The following is a 9,905-nucleotide window of genomic DNA, read 5'->3' on the forward strand; positions in this document are numbered from 1 at the left end:
ATCACTGAGTATAGGACCATGACCTAAAAACTCCTTAATCGTCGTCTGAAAAGTCTGCAACATTAACGTTGCAGCCCGAAAACGGGTCAGCACATGGAATATGCTGGCAAGGTAACACATAGAGAGTAATGGAATAAAACAGCTATACTATATGCATATTTGGCTGGTGGAAAGCTCTATGGTTACAGTTTTGCGTAAAGCCAATTTTTCCCTACTTCAAAGGAATAAATTTATTTAACTATCATGGTAGTTGTTAAACATTGAGAATGGTTGACAGCATTCTCAATCCCAATTAAGCATCATCATTAAACATAACCCAACAAAATTAATTTAGAGTAACATGTTGAGATTCACATGAAAATCCAAGTACTAGATACTCAAGATGTCCATAACCGGGGACACGGCTAACCATGATTAGTTTATTACACTCTGCAGAGGTTTGCGCACTTTTCCCCACAAGACTCGATCTCCTCCGTTTGGTTTCTCGCACTACATGGTGTTTGAGAAGACGGATGACCGAGACATAGTCTTTCAGAAGCGCTAGCACCTTACGATGGGTAGACCGTACCACCTACATCCCTTACATCTGCTAGTCTACCACTGTAAGAGTTCACACGTCTTAGTCAACTATGCTAGAGCCCATAATAGCTTATGGTTGCACACGGAAGTTTCTAGTATGAATAGTCTCATGATCCCTTTGAGCCTGGGTGGCGGTCCAAAAGAAAACAGGCAAGTCCTAGAATACCCAGGTGCCTCAATCCACCCAGATGTGTGTTTAAGTTGCCACATTAGATAAACCATTAATTAACAATCTCACATCTGTCATGGATATCACTCACCCAATCCACGTCTACTGGCATAACATGGCATAATAAGCAAACGTAGAAGTAACTCCCAAAGGTTTGATAATAAACAGGTAATAGGTTCTACCTCATCTACTTCCCATCCCACAATTTAATTAGATCCTAATCATGCAATGTGTGAGGATTGGTCTAATGCAATAAAACTGGGTAGTAGAAAAGGTATGATCAAAGTGTTACTTGCCTTGCTGATGATCCGCGAAACCTAACGATTCGAAGTAACAGGCGGCGCACTCCGGGTACTCTATCGCAGACAAACAAACAAGCATACAATAAGTACTCATCTAATGCACAGGTAAAACTCAAATAAGAGATCTAACCAGAAGGTTCAACTTAAGAATTCCGGTTGGCAAAAAGAATCAAATCGAATGAAGCAACGAAAGTCAAACGGCGAAAGAAAACAACTTCATTCTAGTAATCTGGATCTAGGGCAAATTTTACAGTAACAAAAACTTATTTAAGTTGGTTAAACGGATAAAGGGTTTCGAGACGAAACTCTAGGCGCTTGAATCGCCTGATTCCGATAAACGAGCGAAAAGTTATACTAAAACGAAAATCGGATCAGGAATCACGATCAGAAAAATCACGAATTTAATCCGAGAAAAAGAAAAACGACGAACGCCGATTTTTTTTCGGCACGGAAAACGAGGCGTGACGAACCTCGGGCGGCGGGATCATCGGCGGTGGCGGCTCCGGTGGCGCGCGTGGATCGAGGCAGGGCTGATGGGCGGGGCGGCTCGGGGCGGCGCTATTTAAAGGCTGCCCCCGGTGGTGTCCCGCTCGGGTACGGCCCGAAGTCGGTTCGTTTTTTTTAATTATTCCACTCAGAAGAAAAATAAAAAGTAATACTAAACGGACTCGAAAAATTCCGAAATAAATTTTCACGGGCTTCTAAAATCAAGCCGCACAAGGTGAACATTTATTTGGGCCCTAAATGCAATTTTGGAAAACGCACATTTTTCCTAAATTCAAATAAAACACCGAAAAACTCCGAAATAAAATCTTATTTGATTCTATTATTAAATCCTCAATATTTCTTTATTTTGGGAAAGTCATTTTATTCCCTCTCTCATATTTTTGTAATAGAAATAATTGATGATAAAATAAATAAAATCAAATGATCTATTCTCAAAATTTGAGAGAACTCAAATATGAAAATAACGAAATCCCTAACTCTCTCCGTGGGTCATTGAGTTGCGTAGAATTTCTAGGATCAACCAAAATGCAAAATAAAATATGATATGCATGATGATCTAATGTATAACATTCCAAATTGAAATTTTGGGATGTTACAAACCTACCCCCCTTAAGATGAATCTTGCCCTCGAGATTCGGGTTGGCTAGAAAATAGGTGAGGGTGGTCTTTGAGCAAATCTTCCTCTCGTTCCCAGGTGGCTTCATCCTCCGTGTGGTTGCTCCACTGAACTTTGCAAAACTTGATAACCTTGCTGCGAGTAACTCGGTTGGCAAACTCGAGAATCTTAACTGGTTTCTCCTCGTAGGTCAAATTGTTATCCAACTGAATAGTTTCCAAAGGCACTGTGTCTCTCAATGGTATATCAACCGTCTCCGCGTGACATTTCTTTAACTGAGAAACGTGGAACACATCATGTACTCCTGACAATCCTTTGGGCAATTCCAACTTGTAGGCCACTTCTCCCATACGCTCCAAAACTCGATCTGGTCCTACAAATCGTGGCGCTAACTTCCCTTTAACTCCAAAATGCTTTGTTCCCCGAAGTGGAGATACTCGAAGATAAGCTCCGTCTCCGACTTCGTAAACTGTCTCCTTGCGTTTAGAATCCGCATAACTCTTCTGTCTGGACTGGGCTACCTTGAGCCTATCGCGAATAAACTTCACCTTCTGTTCAGACTCTTTAATCAAGTCAGGACCAAACAACTGGCGGTCTCCAACTTCGTCCCATGACAACGGTGTCCTGCACCTCCTTCCGTACAAAGCTTCGAAAGGGGCCATCTTTAAACTGGTTTGATAACTGTTGTTGTAAGAGAACTCTTCATATGGCAAATTATCGTCCCAACTAGATCCGTAATCTAGCGCACAAGCTCTCAGCATATCCTCCAAAATCTGATTGACTCTCTCGGTCTGTCCATCTGTCTGTGGATGAAAAGTTGTACTGAATTCTAGCCTGGTTCCCAAAGTTTCATGCAACTGCTTCCAGAACTTTGAGGTAAACTGGGTTCCTCTATCTGATACGATACTCCTTGGAACTCCATGCAGACATACGATCCTGGTCATGTATATCTTTGCCAACTTAGCACTGGTGTAAGTGGTCTTTACTGGGATGAAATGAGCTACTTTCGTCAATCGATCAACTACAACCCAAATCGAGTCATAGCCTGAACGAGTCCTGGGCAATCCCATGATAAAATCCATGCCTAGCTTATCCCACTTCCATTCGGGTATCGGCAATGGTTGTAACAATCCTGCTGGCTTCTGATGCTCTGCCTTTACTCTCTGGCATACATCACAAACTACTACATACTCTGCAATATCCTTCTTCATTCCGGTCCACCAGAAAATATCCCTCAAATCCAGATACATCTTGGTATTTCCTGGGTGAATTGAATACGGTGAGTCGTGTGCCTCTTACAAAATCAACTTCCTGATCTCTGGGTCATTGGGCACATAAACGCGGTCTTCAAACCATAGGGTGTCGTGCTCATCCTCACGGAATCCTTTAGCTTTTCCTTTGCTCAGTTTCTCCTTTATAGCGGCAATCTCTTTGTCAGCTTTCTGAGCTTCTCTGATTCTATCCATCAAAGTTGACTGAATCTCCAATGCTGCTACATAGCCTCTCGGAACTATTTCCAAACATAGTTCATGAAGATTTTCTGCTAACTCCCTTGGTATTCCTCCCGTCATTAATGTATTGACATGGCTCTTGCGACTTAATGTGTCAGCTACTACATTAGCCTTTCCAGGGTGATAATGTAATTTCATATCATAATCCTTGATAAGCTCCAACCATGTCCTTTGTCTGAGATTCAACTCCATCTGTGTGAAAATGTACTTCAAACTCTTATGATCCGTGTACACCTCACAATGGTTTCCAATGAGAAAATGTCTCCATGTCTTCAAAGCATGCACTACGGTTGCTAACTCCAAATCATGCGTGGCATAATTCAACTCATGAGGCTTCAGTTGTCTTGAGGCATATGAAACAACTCTCCCTTCCTGCATAAGCACTGCTCCAAGTCCTTGACGTGAAGCGTCACAATATACCTCATAATCTTTGGTCTGGTGTGGCAAAATCAACACTGGTGAGGTAACCAAACGTTTCTTCAACTCCTGAAAACTAGCCTCACATTCCTCTGTCCATATGAACTTGGTATCCTTCTTTAACAACTCAGTCATAGGCTTCGCAATCTTTGAGAAATTCTCAATAAATCTCCGGTAGTATCCTGCGAGTCCAAGAAAACTCCGGATCTCTCCAACTGTTGTTGGGGATTCCCACTTGGTGACGGTTTCAACTTTAGCGGGATCTACTGCTATACCTTCTCCTGATATAACGTGTCCGAGGAATCCTACTTCCTTCAACCAAAACTCACATTTGCTGAACTTGGCATATAATTGATGTTCTCTAAGCTTTCCAAGTACCAAACGCAAATGCTCCTTATGTTCCTCTTCATTCTTCGAATAAACCAGGATATCATCAATGAACACTACAACGAACTTATCCAAAAACTCCATAAACACTTTGTTCATCATGTTCATAAAATAGGCAGGTGCGTTAGTCAGACCAAATGACATAACGGTATACTCATACAGCCCATACCTAGTGGTAAAAGCTGTCTTCGGAATATCCTGTTCTCGAATCTTCAACTGGTGGTATCCTGATCGCAGATCGATCTTGGAAAATACCTTAGCTCCTTGCAATCGATCAAACAGATCATTGATCATCGGTAGTGGGTACTTGTTCTTGATCGTTACTTCATTCAATCCTCGATAATCTACAACCATCCTTAATGATCCATCCTTCTTCTCCACTAGAAGTACTGGCGATCCCCAAGGTGAAGAACTTGGGCGAATATATCCCTTATCTAGTAACTCCTTAATCTACTTCTTAATTTCCATCAAATCCTTTGCTGGCATCCTATATGGTCTTTTTGATATTGGCCCTGTGCCTGGCAATAGCTCAATCAAACACTCAATATCTCTATCCGGTGGCATGCCTGGCAACTCCTGTGGAAATACATCAGGAAAATCCCTTACCACTGGTACTTCCTCCTGCACAACTCCTGTTAGGCAATTTACTTGAGTCCTCTTTGGCACATGCCGGGATACATACTTCCTTCTCCCTTCTGGGGTGGTAAGCAAAATTGACTTACTAGCACACTCAATATTCCCTTCATACTTTGATAACCAATCCATGCCTAATATCACATCCAATCCTTGAGATTCCAATACTATTAGGTCTGAGGAAAAAACATAGTTACCAATCCTTAATGGTAACCGATCACACCATAGACTAGCCACATACTCTGCTCCGGGCGAGGTTACTAACATGGGTGACCTAAGGGCTTGGGTTAGTAGGTTATACTTATCCACAAATTCCCTTGAGATGTATGAATGCGATGCACCAGTATCAAAAAGAACGAGTGCAGTAAATGACTTAACCAAAAACTTACCTATTACTGCATCGGGCTGAGCTTCAACCTCCTCCACGCTAACATGGTTCACCTGTCCCCTGTTAAAAGGGTTCGGCTTCTTCCCAGAACTTCCATTGCCATTTTGGCCTTCAGGACATTCATTGGCATAATGTCCGGTCTTCGAACACTTAAAGCAAGTGACTTGGCTTAGGTCCTTCTTGACTGGGGTTGAGGGGTTGGTGCGGTTCTGGCCGTTGCTTCCTCCGTTGCCATTACCATTCTTGGTGCCATTGTGATTGTGCGAGCTACCTCCTCCACGAGTATGCTGAAAATGTCCTCCCGGTCTAGGGGTAAAACGTGGCTTCTGCTGAGCTCCTGAACTATACTTTCCTTGTCCATACTTCCTCTTGCGATTCTCAATTTGCTGTTGCTTCCCTTCAATCATAAGAGCACGATCTACCAACTCCTAGTAGTTGTTGAAGGTTGTTACCATCAACTGCATGCTCAACTCATCATTCAGTCCTTCCAGAAACTTCTCCTGCTTAGCTGCATCTGTAGCGACGTCATCTGGGGCATAACGTGCTAGCTTACTAAATTCCTCCACATACTGGCCAACTGTCCTTCCTCCTTGGCGCAAGTTGCGAAACTCACGCTTCTTCATGGCCATAGCTCCTGCTGAAACGTGTGCAGTACGAAAAGCCTGCTGAAACTGGTCCCATGTGACAGTGTCAACTGGGAAAGTGGATGTGAAATTCTCCCACCATGATGTTGCTGGTCCTTCTAGCTGATGTGCGGCAAACTTCACCTTCTCCGCATCTGTACATCCTGCTGTGGTCAACTCCCTAGCTGTCTTGCGGAGCCAATCATCTGCTACTATCGGCTTGGTGCTACTGGAAAACACCGGCGGATTCAGCCTAAGAAAACGGGCTAAGTGGTCAACAGGTGGTGGTGGTGGTGGTGGGTTGTTGTTGTTGTTCCCCTCATTCTGATTCTGGACTAGCAACTGCATCAATGTGTTCTGCTGCTGGATCAACTGGGTGAGCTCCGGTGGAAAGGCAAATCCGGGGTCACGTCTCGGAGGCATCTAAGGGTTTAGAAAAGATGAGATATAAGAATAGAGGGGGTTTAAAGAGAAAACACTACCCATATGCACATGAGGCAAAACAAATAATTCACTTCAATCAATCAAACAAGAGCATACAATCGATCTATCAATCGCAAAAGTGCTCGGACTACTATATTTACATGGTGGACTACTACTACTGATGAGGTGGTCTACTAGAAATATTCTTCGGTTGCAGACTCCATGATATCTACTCCATCTTCATCAACATAGTCATCATCGCTACTATCTGGTTCCGAATTGGTGCCGTCGATGATGATGTAGTCTTCCGGGCTAATCTCCTTGGGTTCTTCGTCTTCATCTACTGGCGTAGGGTCTCCCATAAATATTCCAATCTTCTTGATCAGGTCGTCATTCTTCTCCACCAATACTTCAATTTCTTCTTCATAATCTTCACGTGTAGCCTTGAGTTCTTCCTCCAATTCCTTAGTTCTAATCTTAGCCGTCTTCAGATCTATCATGTCGGCGCATATCTGGTTCTTCTGTCGTCGAATGTGCTAGTTTAGCTCCTGGATAAAAGCTGCGATTGATCTATCCTTCCTGGTGCTGATCATCTCACAGTGTTCATCTCGGCGCCGACAAATCTGGTAGATAGTATCCTTGAGATCCTTGGGGTAGACTTCTCCAATGCGTCCCATGGCGATGTGAGCTGCCATGCTCTTTCCTAGACTCCAAGTTGGTGCATCAAAAGAAAACTCTATGGGCTTAGTGACTGGCATGAACGTCCTTCCTAGAACTTGAACTTGAATCATCCAGCGCTCTTCTTCAGGTAAAGTGGCGTTGTAGGTTCCCGTGAAGCTTGGTACTCCTATATTCAGGTATCTAGTGACTTCCTTCAAGTGGCGTCCAAAGGGTGTATCTTCATCCGGTTGTGTGAACTTGTTCCTTGCATCCGCCACCCTAAAGAGTAGAAAAGATGAGAGGTCAGAAGAGAAGAGAGTGAATAGTATTCTAGGTCTTGTGCTTAGTGGTCGTGTCCTACAGTCAGCGGGTACTCCGATACCTCTCTGTAGCGACCAGACCTCAAACAGTCTGATCTCTGTGCTCCGGTGTCATCCCTGCATCAGTAATGCTGACACCACACAGTACTCGGAGGATTTATAGCAGAGTAGCAATCACACACTTATTACATCGAGTGTCTCAAAAGAGAACTTATTACAATAAGTATGGCTTAAGGCCATCTAATAACGATAACATCAGAAGGCTTGGAAGATAAGTGAGTCCATCAACTCCAACGGCATCACTGAGTATAGGACCACGACCTAAAAACTCCTTAATCATCGTCTGAAAAGTCTGCAACATTAACGTTGTAGCCCGAAAACGGGTCAGCACATGGAATATGCTGGCAAGGTAACACATAGAGAGTAATGGAATAAAACAGCTATACTATATGCATATTTGGCTGGTGGAAAGCTCTATGGTTACAGTTTTGCGTAAAGCCAATTTTTCCCTACTTCAAAGGAATAAATTTATTTAACTATTATGGTAGTTGTTAAACATTGAGAATGGTTGACAGCATTTTCAATCCCAATTAAGCATCATCATTAAACATAACCCAACAAAATTAATTTAGAGTAACATGTTGAGATTCACATGAAAATCCAAGTACTAGATACTCAGGATGTCCATAACCGGGGACACGGCTAACCATGATTAGTTTATTACACTCTGCAGAGATTTGCACACGTTTCCCCACAAGACTCGACCGCCTTCGTTTGGTTTCTCGCACTACATGGTGTTTGAGAAGACGGATGACCGAGACATAGTCTTTCAGAAGCGCTAGCACCTTACGATGGGTAGACCGTACCACCTACATCCCCTACATCTGCTAGTCTACCACTGTAAGAGTTCGCATGACTTAGTCAACTATGCTAGAGCCCATAATAGCTTGTGGCTGCACACGGAAGTTTCTAGTATGAATAGTCTCATGATCCCTTTGAGTCTGGGTGGCGGTCCAAAAGAAAACAGGCAAGTCCTGGAATACCCAGGTGCCTCAATCCACCCAGATGTGTGTTTAAGTTGCCACCTTAGATAAACCATTAATTAACAATCTCACATCTGTCATGGATATCACTCACCCAATCCACGTCTACTGGCATAGCATGACATAATAAGCAAACGTAGAAATAACTCCCAAAGGTTTGATAATAAACAGGTAATAGGTTCTACCTCATCTACTTCCCATCCCTTAATTTAATTAGATCCTAATCATGCAATGTGTGAGGATTGATCTAATGCAATAAAACTGGGTAGTAGAAAAGGTATGATCAAAGTGTTACTTGCCTTGCTGATGATCCGCGAAACCTAACGATTCGAAGTAACAGGCGGCGCACTCCGGGTACTCTATCGCAAACAAACAAGCAAGTATACAATAAGTACTCATCTAATGCATAGGTAAAACTCAAATAAGAGATCTAACCAGAAGGTTCAACTTAAGAATTCCGGTTGGCAAAAAGAATCAAATCAAACGAAGCAACGAAAGTCAAACGACGAAAGAAAACAACTTCGTTCTAGTCAATCTGGATCTAGGGCAAATTTTACAGTAACAAAAACTTGTTTAAGTTGGTTAAACGGATAAAGGGTTTCGAAACGAAACTCTAGGCGCTTGAATTGTCTGATTCCGATAAACGAGCGAAAAGTTATACTAAAACGAAAATCGGATCAGGAATCGCGATCAGAAAAATCGCGGATTTAATCCGAGAAAAAGAAAAACGACGAACGCCGATTTTTTTCGGCACGGAAAACGAGGCATGACGAACCTCGGGCGGCGGGATCGTCGTCGGCGGCGGCTCCTGTCCCCGGGCGGTGTCCCGCTCGGGTACGGCCGGATGTCGGTTCGGTTTTTTTTTTAATTATTCCGCTCGTAAGAAAATAAAAAGAAATACTAAACGGACTCCAAAAATTCCGAAATAAATTTTGACGGGCTTCTAAAATCAAGCCGCACAAGGTGAACATTTATTTGGGCCCTAAATGCAATTTTGAAAAACGCACATTTTTCCTAAAATTCAAATAAAACACCGAAAAACTACGAAATAAAATCTTATTTGATTCTATTATTAAATCCTCAATATTTCTTTATTTTGGGAAAGTCATTTGATTCCCTCTTTCATATTTTGTAATAGAAATAATTGACGATAAAATAAATAAAATCAAATGATCCTATTCTCAAAATTTGAGAGAACTCAAATATGAAAATAACGAAATCCCCAACTCTCTCCGTGGGTCATTGAGTTGCGTAGAATTTCTAGGATCAACCAAAATGCAAAATAAAATATGATATGCATGATGATCTAATGTATAACATTACAAAT

This window comes from Triticum dicoccoides, chromosome 7A (genome assembly GCF_002162155.2).
Source record: "Triticum dicoccoides isolate Atlit2015 ecotype Zavitan chromosome 7A, WEW_v2.0, whole genome shotgun sequence".
NCBI lineage: Eukaryota > Viridiplantae > Streptophyta > Magnoliopsida > Poales > Poaceae > Triticum > Triticum dicoccoides.